General features: G+C 44.6%; 1 pseudogene; it reads left to right on the forward strand.

Annotated features, from left to right (window-relative positions):
• Nucleotides 1-2,978, forward strand: part of LOC125444342 — a 3,897-nt pseudogene extending 919 nt beyond the window's left edge.
• Nucleotides 2,979-9,654: the final 6,676 nt, after the last annotated feature.

Raw genomic sequence — 9,654 nt, forward strand, 5'->3', positions numbered from 1 at the left:
CAATTTGGTCTGCAAAGTGACAGGATTCTCAATCAATACAGAATATTATTATTGGCACTGGATCCGTCAGCCTCCTGGGAAAGGTCTGGAATGGGTTGGAGAAGTATATCCACATGCTGGGAGCAAAAACTACGCCCCTTCTCTCCAGAGCCGTGCCACCATTTCTGCAGACACCTCCAAGAATCAGTTCTCCCTCCAGCTGAACTCCCTGACAGCTGCCGACTCTGCAGTTTATTACTGTGCTCGGGAACCACAGTGAAACAAAGTCCATTGGGAGCTCATCAAAAAGAGGAACACAGTTCTAGTTTTATTTCACGCAGACAAGTCTTAACCATAGTGTTGGACAAAAAAGGCTCTTAAAATGGAGCAGGCTTTCCTACCTGAACATGGTGCCATGCCACCTGTAATGGTCATGCACAACACAACAACATCACTCACACAAAGTTCTGAGGGGCTCCACAAGACACAGTTGCAAGCGGGGTAGCCAATTAATGATGCTCCCTTGGGGCCTTTGGCAACAACTTGGTAGCAGAAGAAACTTTTACTGTCATATGGAGCCTCAAAGCGGCTTACAATCACATTCCCTCCCCCACTCCACACCACAACAGACACCTTGTGGGTTAGGTGGGGCTGAGAGAGTTCTGAGAAAACTGTGACTGACACAAGGTGACCCCAGCAGTCTTCACAGGGAGGCGTGGAGAATCGAACCCAGTTCACAAGATGAGGCCACTTCCGCACACACAAAATAATGCGTTTTCAAACCACTTTCACAACTGTTTGCAAGTGGATTTTGCCATTCCGCACAGCTTCAAAGAGCACTGAAAGCAGTTGGAAAGTGCATTATTCTGCTTGTGCGGAATGAGCCTAAGAGTCTATGGCTCAAGGAGTGGAGTGGGAAATCAAACCCGGTTCTCAAGATTACAGTTTGTTGCTATTACCACTATATTATGCAGTGACAATAGAGAGAAAATCACCCCAAACCTGCTGTTCCACTCAGCAGAGTTTATTCATATCTTTATTAAAATGTGTTTCGGCATTAAAATGTGTTTCGACTCTTCTGCTAGAGTCAAGGGATTTCCTCCATCTTAAATGGCTTTTTGGTTGGAGGAAGATTCACTTAATTTGGAGGAACAGTGACTTTTAGGGCGGCTGGATCCACCCTATGGATTATCCCCATGTCATGGAAAGGATCCCCTCCTCTGCTGATTTCTGCATCTTGCAAAAAGACCTACCAGGGAGCCATTTCGACCAATAACCTGCTATCAACCAGATTCCACGTGGCAGTTTGAAAGATTTTACAGGATTCGGGGGAGGGCGGTATAAAATATGTACAAAAATGAAATAATAAATAAAAATGAAATAATAAAATAACACTAAAATGGAAATTGCACTTGACCTGAATAATATAAGACATAAAACAGCACACCTGAATGGGAGGCATAAGGCAATTCCAAATTATTTAACTTCGATAGACTTTGTCATATCTCTAGAATCTTGTACTGGAAACCACGTGACATGAATGTAAAACGTTTTGTTAAATATTGCTCCTTCCCCACCAGGCAGTGATGGTTGGGACTCCAGACCAGAGGTGGGATCCAGCAGGTTCTCACCAGTTCCCGAGAGTGGGTTACTAATTATCTGTGTGTGCCGAGAGGGGGTTGCTAATTGGGTCTGCTTTTCCGTTAGAATTTCCATTAGGTCCAAAAATCATAAAGTCCTGTTGTTTCCTATGTGGCTGGTGAGCGAAGGTAGAAAACGGGACAATTCTCCCTGTTGGGCTGTTTTAAAAACATGTTTTAGAAATACGGTCAAGTTCCTTGTTTAAGGAAAGTCTCCTTCTTTTGATTTCTAGAAACAAAATTAAGTATTTGAAAGCATTAAGTATTTGTCAGGCAGTCAATTAGAGGAGAAGTCGTTGTTTCTGTTGGCAGCAGACGATAGGACTTGCTATAATGAGTTTAAATTATGGACAGAAAGATACCAGCTGGAAATTAGGAACTTGTTTTTTACAGTAAGAGTTTTTTACAGTAACAGAGAAATTATTAATGCCCCGCCCCCGGAATGCCCGGCCACGCCCCCGTCGTGCCCCGCCCAGCCCCATTGGTGCTACACCACTGTTTGAATCCCACCACCATGGGAACCTGTTACTAAAATTTTTGGATCCCACCACTGCTCCAGACCACACCCCACCCGAACCCCCCATATATTTTCTACCAGAAAACCCTGGGGAGAGGGGAGAAATAGCGGATCACATCACTCCATATGACTCCAAAGTACATCCAGTCTCACATCACAAATATTTGTCACTTTCTATCAATGCTGATCTCTCAGATTCAGAGGAGTTCTGCTCCCCCACAAATCCTGGCCCCTCCTTTTATGCCTGTGACTTATGCAAAAACCATGCACCCTCCTCCTTCCCATTTAAACCCTCCACGGCTCTTGATGGTACTCAGACCTCCTGGCCCAAGAGAACCAGAGTCCACTTGAGAGCATCTCTGATTTCCCACCATGCTGTCCATCTTGCCCGCACTCTTGTTCTTGACCATTTCCCCAAGTACGTCGACCTTTCAGATTTTCATTCCTTCCCTCATGATAGTTGGGTCCCGTGTGAAAACTATTGCCTGCTGGTTTTCCCCCCTCAACTATTTCTCCTTTTTCTTTCCCTGACAGGTGTCCTCTCACAGGTGGTTCTCACCCAGTCAGATCCTGTGGTGAAAAAGCCCGGAGAATCCCATAAACTGACCTGTGCAGTCACGGGGTTTAATCCAAACAGCTACTGGATGTTGTGGGTCCAGCAGAAACCTGGGAAAGGATTGGAATGCTTAGTTAGGTATCATACCTCAAGCACTAACTCTTATTCCCCCAAGACACAAGGACGATTCACCGCCTCAAAGGACAGCTCCAATTTTTACCTGCTAATAAACAACCTGAAAGCTGAGGACACAGCCGTGTATTTCTGTACAAGAGGATCACAGTGACAAGGCCTTTATATTTATTTTATTTATTTATTGGTTAGGTTTATATACCGCCCTCCCCCGAAGGGCTCAGGGCGGTGAACAACATATGAAATACAGCACATACATCAGATTAAAATTAATTAAATATCAGTTAATATAGGAGCAGCAGTGGCGTAGGAGGTTAAGAGCTCATGTATCTAATCTGGAGGAACCGGGTTTGATTCCCAGCTCTGCCACCTGAACTGTGGAGGCTTATCTGGGGAATTCAGATTAGCCTGTACACTCCCACACATGCCAGCTGGGTGACCTTGGGCTAGTCACAGCTTCTCGGAGCTCTCTCAGCCCTACCTACCTCACAGGGTGTTTGTTGTGAGGGGGGAAGGGCAAGGAGATTGTAAGCCCCTTTGAGTCTCCTGCAGGTTGGGTGGATATAAATCCAAACTCTTCTTCTTCTTCTTCTCTAATAAAATAAACCCACCCCATTATTAAGATCAACATAAAAGATCAGCTTTGGCAGTAGTCAGGCAAAAACCCTTCCTTGCTTGAACTTCTCAGAAGATCCATTAGGGGTGCCAGAGAGCTAAAAATATGAAGCATTGATGGAAGATAAATAAGGCTGAGTAGAAAGAAAATACATCCCCGGCGGTTTCCCAAGCAGTAAACAGTTACGATAAACCTATTGGGACTTCATTGCCAACGCAACCACTGCTCTCTGCCAACACTTGTCTTTTTCATTTTCATTTATATTCCTGTTAGTATTTTGGGCTCCCTGGATTTTGTGTTTAGTTTTGTATTTGTTTCTCTCATGAATGCAAGTTTTGTCACTTTTACGCACACTTTATACACTGCACAATCAATAATTTAGATATATGATTGATTAGTATCTGAATATTGTGGGATATGTGTCTATGTTTTATAGGATAGGTTTGCTGTTTGTCATCAAAACCTACTATGGGTTCAATTCTCCTCAGGACGAAGGGTAACTGAAATGGACATTGGAAGTTGAAACAGCTGCTGCTTGACCTATACACACATGTGCAAAGACACACAACCCTTTTTCTTTTCTTAATAATTTGTTTCTCTGAATTTTTTATTTGTAATGTGACTTGAGCAGCAGTGGCGTAGTGGCTAAGAGCAGTAGCTAAGAGCAGGTGCTTTCTGATCTGGAGGAACCAGGTTTGATTCCCATCTCTGCCGCTTGAGTTGTGGAGGCTTATCTGGGGAATTCAGATTAGCCTGTGCACTCCCACACACGCCAGCTGCGTGACCTTGGGCTAGTCACAGCTTCTCGGAGCTCTCTCAGCCCCACCTACCTCACAGGGTGTTTGTTGTGAGGGGGGAAGGGCAAAGAGATTGTCAGCCCCTTGGAGTCTCCTACAGGAGAGAAAGGGGGAATATAAATCCAAACTCTTCTTCTTCTTGAGTCTCATCAGGAAAGGTGAGCTGTAAACTAAATAAATGACAACTATCCCCACCCCCATTCCATCTGCGCTATTCTAATGGCCTCTTTATTGTGTATCTGCAATTGAGGGAAAGACTCCTGCAAATATCTCCAGGAGGCTCTGAAGACCTCTGAGTGCTCTTCCTCAGAAGGAAGACCTCCCATTTCTAGTCCTCACTTTCTCACCTCTTCAGCCCTTCAGGTTTTCAGACAAGCTAAGCCAATTCTTCATCTGCATAATGGCTTCCTTTGTTGAATCAGTCTACCACCCTTTAATCTGCATGCGCGATAGACATTCATGAATCTGTCCTGCATGAATCAATCTTTTTAAAAAAAAAAATCTTAAATGCATCTACGTTCATTGCCCTATCAGAATTCAACTAGAATCTAGAGACGTTGCTGATTTAAGTTGAATGTTGCCATTTCAGCTCTGACTCTCCGTTCGGAGAAATGAGCCCACACGACTTTGTTGTGTGCCTTTGTCCCTCTTTCTTGCCCTAGACTTTGCCTGTTTCACTTAACGGGCAAATTTACCAGCATTATTTTTTGCTCAAGTTGCATATAGTCAGCTAAGGTTTTCTAAACTGTGATGGTGTTCAGTGGTAGCAAGGCAGGTGACTGTCACTGTTTTTATAGAGATGTGGGTCAGCTGTGATTCAGAGTGGCCCATGAATAAGCTGCTGTAACCTCTAACTGTGGGTTCTGTGGGGCAGAACTTGGAATGAGTTTGCAACAACAAATTTTAAAAAACAAAATGGTTTACTTTCTTAACATATAACATCAAACATCAACATTTAACATCACACTTCAAGGTCCTGTTCAGGTTGCATTTTCAAGTCCTTATATTTACAGTCTACTGATACTGCCAAGTCCAATTCTTCTTTGCAAGTGGGTTGGCTCCTGAAGACTCCAAGGGCTTGATGAACAGGATTCAACAGGATGAAGGTTTCCAGGAGAACTCTCACCCATTACAAACACAAAAAGAACCCTTAACAAGGTGTTAAGGGCTTATAGAAATCAAGGTCCGAGTCTGGTAGCCTCATCTCCTCCAAACTACGTGAGCTCTGCAGCCTTCTGCTGCTTTGAGTCTCCACCCCTTTCTCGGTCAACCCATTCTGAGCATGGGGGTTACACTGCCACAAGTGGGGAAGGCCTTCCACTTTTTCTCCTCCTGTTCAATCACAGCTATGATCCATCTGGAAGGCTAAATGGATAGGGCAGCCAGAAGAGCCATCCGCTCATCACTGCTTCTGACATCCCCTTTATAGCTCACTGGTTGCTGGAGGAAGGACTCATGCAAATGTCTGCAGGAAGTCTTGGGGGTCTGCGGCAACTCTCCCTCAAAAGGAAAACCCTCACATTTAGGATCCTCACTGTCTCCCAGGTTCACAGGTTCAAAATATCTGACAAGCTGAGACAATTGTTCGTCTAAATAATGGCAGTGATACTGTTCTTGTTTGCCTTGGTGACCATTCCAAAATGTAAGCATGTACTTTAGGAGAATTTTAGAAATCTATGTTTACTTAAATCCCTTCTAGAAATATCTTCTTAATTGATTGCAATGTTCTGTTTATCCCAGGGGCCTTTTCAGATGTTCAGCTGGTATCATCTGGGCCAGGAACAGTGAGACCAGGAGAGAACCTCCATCTGGTCTGCAAAGTGTCAGGATTCTCTATCAGTACACTAGGTTATGATTGGCACTGGATCCGTCAGCCTCCTGGGAAAGGTCTGGAATGGGTTGGAGGAGTATATCCATATGGTAGGAGCAAAACCTACGCCTCTTCTCTCCAGAGTCGTGCCACCATTTCTGCCGACACCTCCAAGAACCAGTTCTCCCTCCAGCTGAACTCCCTGACAGCTGCCGACTCTGCTGTGTATTTCTGTGCCCGAGTCTCACAGTGAGACAAAGTCCATTAGAGGTGCATCAAAAAGAGGAACACAAAGTTCTAGTTTTATTTCATGTTGACAAGTCTTAACTGTAGTGTTGGACAAGACAGGCTCTTAAAATGGATTAGGCTTTCCTACCTGAACATGTTTCCATGCTACCTGTAATGTTCATGCACACCACAACCACATCACTCACACAAAATTCTGAATGGCTCTGCAAGGCCGAGTTGCACATAAGAACATAAGAACATAAGAACATAAGAACAAGCCAGCCGGATCAGACCAGAGTCCATCTAGTCCAGCACTCTGCTACTCGCAGTGGCCCACCAGGTGCCTTTGGGAGCTCACCTGCAGGATGTGAAAGCAATGGCCTTCTGCGGCTGTTGCTCCCGAGCACCTGGTCTGCTAAGGCATTTGCAATCTCAGATCAAAGAGGATCAAGATTGGTAGCCATAAATCGATTTCTCCTCCATAAATCTGTCTTTTAAGCCCCTTTTAAAGCTATCCAGGTGAGTGGCCATCACCACCTCCTGTGGCAGCATATTCCAAACACCAATCACACGTTGCGTGAAGAAGTGTTTCCTTTTATTAGTCCTAATTCTTCCCCCCAGCATTTTCAGTGGATGCCCCCTGGTTCTAGTATTGTGAGAAAGAGAGAAACATTTCTCTCTGTCAACATTTTCTACCCCATGCATAATTTTATAGACTTCAATCATATCCCCCCTCAGACGTCTCCTCTCCAAACTCCTACACGCAGCGTTGCCAATTAATGCTGCTGCCCCTTTGTCTTTGGAAGCAATTTGGTAATCCTAACAGCTACTGGATGGTGTGGGTCTGGCAGAAACCTGGGAAAGGACTGGAATGGTTGATTCACTATCTTACCGACAGCAATAACTATAATTTCGCCTGTGATCCAAGGACAATTCACAGCCTCCAAGGAAAACTCCATTTTCTACCTGCAAATGAACAATTTGAAAGCTGAGGACACGGTTGTGTATTACTGTGCAGGAAGCAGAGTGACAAGGACTTTGGTAGAAGTCAGGCAAAAAAACCTTTTCTGCATGAACTTCACAGAAAGAATTCCAGAAGGAGTACCAGGGAGCTAAAAATATGAAGACCAGACGGAAGAAAAAATAGGCTGAGTAGAAAGAAATTACACATTCCCTGGAGGGTACTGCTTGATAAACCTATTGATAAACTTATTATTGGGACTCAATTGCCCATCCAACCACTGGTCTCTACCACCTCCGCCACCACTTGTCTTTTTCATATTCGTTTATATTTTTGTCAGTTTTTTGGGCTCCCAGAGGCTCATTCCGCACAAGCAGAATAATGCACTTTCAAACTGCTTTCAGTGCTCTTTGAAGCTGGGCGGAATGGCAAAATCCACTTGCAAACAGTTGTGAAAGTGGTTTGAAAATGCATTATTTTGCATGTGTGGAAGGGGCCAGAGTTTGTGCTTCGTTTTATGTTTATTTGTTTGTCTCGTGTTGTGTAGCTTTTACACACATTTTATACTCTGCAAAATGTACCACTTGGACTATGATTAATATCTGACTCCTGCGGGAAATGTCTACATTTTATAGGGTAAGATTGCTGTTTGTTGTCAAAACCTATTTTGGGGTCAATTCTCCTCAAGAAGAACTGAAATGGCTCATGGGGGTTGAAACAGCTGCTACTTGACTTATACACAAATGTGCGAAGACACACAAACCTATACCTTTTCTTAATGCTTTTTTAATCTGATTTTTTTAAAAAAAATCTCTAATATGTCTTGAGTCCCATCAGGAAAGGTGTAAACTAAATAAATAACAGCTATCCCCCTCTCCCCACCCCAACCACCCACCCACCCAGTGGTGGGATCCAAAAATTTTAGTAACAGGTTCCCATGGTGGTGGGATTCAAACTGTGGCGTGGCACCAATGGGGGTGGGCGGAGCACGATGGGGCGGGGCCCAGCATTCTGGGGGCGGGGCATTCCTGGGCGGGGCTGTGGCAAGGACACAGCCTCTGTGCCGGTCCTTGGGCGGGAAAAGAATGCACGCAGGCACAGGCTGCCACGCACGCCGGTGCACCTCCTGCTAGACTGCTTCAAGTTCTGCGCGCTACTGCTGAGAGGAGGGGCGTAACTAAGGCAAAAATCACGTGGCAAAATCACCAATTAGTAACCCCCTCTCGGCACACACAAACAATTAGTAACCTACTCTCGGGGACCTGTGAGAACCTGCTGGATCCCACCTCTGCACCCCCACCCCCACCCCGGCAACATTCTGTCTCCACTATTTTGATGGCCTCTTTATTATATATTGTGTATCTGCATCTCATGCAAATATATCCAGGTGGGATTCAGCAGGTTCGCACCACTTCAGCAGAACCAGTTGTTAAAATGGTGCTTGTATACAACCGGTTGTTAAATTATTTGAATCCCACCACTGTCCAGAAGGCTCTGGGGGTCTTCGAGAGCTCTTCAGAAGAAGAAGCACCCTCCCGTTTCCAGTCCTCACTTTCTCCCCACTTCAGTCCTTCAGTCTTTCTGACAAACTAAGTCAGTTTTCATCTGCATCATTGCTTCCTTTGTTGAATCTATCCATTTCCATGAATGTGGGCGTTCCCTTTGATCCACATGGCCAGTAGACATTCAAGAATCTGTCCTGCATGAGTCAAGCTTTTTAAAAACCCATAAATCCATCCATGTTCGTGGCACTATCAGAATTCGACTGGGAATCTAGAGATTTTGCTGATTTAAGTTGAATGCTTCCATTTCAACTCTACCTCTCCCTTCAGAGAAATGAGTCCATATGACTTTGTTTTGTACCTTTGTCCTTCTTTCTTACCCTCGATTGTGCCTGACACAGTTGATAGGAAAATTAATGTTTAAAGCATTGTGTTTGCGTGAGTGGCATATAAATAGTCAGCCAATGTTTTCTAAATTGTGATGGTGTTCAGTGATACCAAAGCAGATGCATACGTGATGGCAGGCAAGGTCAGGATACATCATAACAAAGAAAGCCAAATCTTATCCTGCCAGTGGCCCATACTTCTTTTGCTTTGTGCACGCCTGCTTCAATAGGGATATGAATCAGCTATGATACATACTGCCCTATGAATGAGCTGGCTGAAAAGGTCCCTGAGTTGTCACAAGTGGGGAAGGCCACCTGCTTTCTGCTCAACCACACTTCTGATGCCCTCTTTATAGCTCACCTGCTGCTGGAGGAAGGACTCATGCAAATGTCTCCAGGAAGCCTTGTGGGTCCATGGGAGCTCTTCCTCAAAAGGAAAACCCTCACATTTATGATCCTCACTCTCTGCCAAGTTCAGAGCTTCAAAATATCTGACAAGCTGAGTCAATTGTTTGTCTAAATAATGGCAG

The sequence above is a fragment of the Sphaerodactylus townsendi genome, linkage group LG15 (genome assembly GCF_021028975.2).
Source record: "Sphaerodactylus townsendi isolate TG3544 linkage group LG15, MPM_Stown_v2.3, whole genome shotgun sequence".
Lineage (NCBI taxonomy): Eukaryota > Metazoa > Chordata > Lepidosauria > Squamata > Sphaerodactylidae > Sphaerodactylus > Sphaerodactylus townsendi.